We start from the raw sequence: 1,687 nt of genomic DNA, 5'->3' as shown, positions 1-1,687 counted from the left end.
ACCATCCATCCTGATGCTGCCAATTGGTCCAGTGGTGAGAATCTTTGTCTTCTTGACATTGATCCTCAATCCATATTGGAGGCTGCAGTCCTTGATCCTCTGTGGCAAGAGCTTCAGGTCCTCGTCAGTTTTAGCAAGCAGGGTTGTGTCATCTGCATAACGCAGATTTTTGATGGATCTGCAACCAATCCAGATGCCGCATTTCTCCTCATAGCATAGTTGTGCTATTTATCCAAAGGCCACACCTCTCTGACAATTCAAATCCACCAGTGGACAATTTCCAAAATCTGCTGCCTCAGAAACCTGCTGGAGAATCAGCTTTGAGTTGGTTTTGACTCAGCAGCAAAAATGGGAGTAGTAATGTCTTCTGTAAAACTGTTCACTAGATAATATAGGAAATTTTTAATTTACTTTCAGAAGACGATGTGTCAGTGAAAGCACAATTCTCTCTTACGTACAGTTTTTAGGTTTATTCAATTATTCATTTCTGTTTATTTCCATGCTTTTCTCTTTTTCAAAGAAGGTATTTTGTTGTTGTCGTTAGGTACCATTGTTTTAAAAGTACTTTGAGATTATCTAAAAGGTAGCTGGAAAGACTATATAACAACCTTAATCAAATTTTCTCAAATGCCTGAGTCACAGTGTTCAACTTGGGCTTCAGCATTCCAATTCCATCTCTCATTCCTTAGTGTCTGGAAGCAATTGACCACTGGCTTCCCCAATTCCCCAAGCCCCTAATTTCAAGATCATCTATACTTCATTTTGTTTCTATCTACTTGGGCCTCATAGTATTATATTTTGGAGGAACATTCTTCTAAGTCATACAACACTCTTCTCTCAATTTGCTGTACTGAGGTAATTTATGTTTGCTGTGGTGCTGAACTTTGCCATTGTGGTGTCATATACCATAATGGTTCACCATGGTTGACAGTGTTTGGTGGTGCTCCCAGTTTTAAGACAGGTTTGGAAGCAGGAGTGCCATCTACTTCCTAAACCACATGCCTCTGGAAACTCTATGAACTTGCAGAAGTGATGATACAGAAAGGCTTCAGGTCTTTTGTTCATAAGGTCACTATGAGTCGTGCGAGACATGACAGCAATCAACAACAACAACAACATACCATATGATTAAAATTGTTGATTTACATTATTGGTATTGTCAATTCCTTTTTTAAAAGGAGGATAATAATAGACAAAGAAATGAAGAACTTTGTGCAAAGTCACAATGCTAATAAGATTCCAAGTCCAGGAGTATGGATCTTAGATATTTAGTAACTTCATGCTACCGTGAAAACAAAATCATAGATTTGCCTTTAAAAAAAATCACTCATTCTGAATTACTTGAATCCAAACTGCCTCACAGTTTGCATTGGGTTTGTTGCTGTATGCCATAAAGTTGGAAACTGGTTTTCAGAGAGAATGAACCATATGGAAGGAGACGGTCATAATTATGTGCAAGACCAGGAAAACCCCTCAGATTTGGCCTTGTACAATCTCTTTGTGTGTGTCATTTGAGATTCTTTTTCTTATTTACACGTTAAATACCGTTTTTCATACTAATTTGAAATGAAAATGATAAAGTGATTGATAGTTCATAAATAGAGAAATATTTATGTGAGGAGTTCCCCTTATCAATGATCTGATTATCACTAGCTCCCTGTACTGCAGCCGCCAATATAGATTGAGG

At 37.8% G+C, this 1,687-nt stretch overlaps 1 protein-coding gene across 1 annotated transcript in view; it reads left to right on the top strand.

Annotated features, from left to right (window-relative positions):
• CSMD1 (CUB and Sushi multiple domains 1) overlaps positions 1-1,687 on the top strand; it is a 2,584,888-nt gene that overhangs the window by 1,863,081 nt on the left and 720,120 nt on the right. The window lies entirely within an intron of this gene.

This window comes from Elephantulus edwardii, unplaced genomic scaffold (assembly GCF_000299155.1).
Source record: "Elephantulus edwardii isolate Elephantulus edwardi_28Jun2011 unplaced genomic scaffold, EleEdw1.0 scaffold00154, whole genome shotgun sequence".
Taxonomy (NCBI): Eukaryota; Metazoa; Chordata; class Mammalia; order Macroscelidea; family Macroscelididae; genus Elephantulus; species Elephantulus edwardii.
Note: the sequence above shows the minus strand (reverse complement) of the source record. Positions and strands in the feature narration are given on the sequence as shown.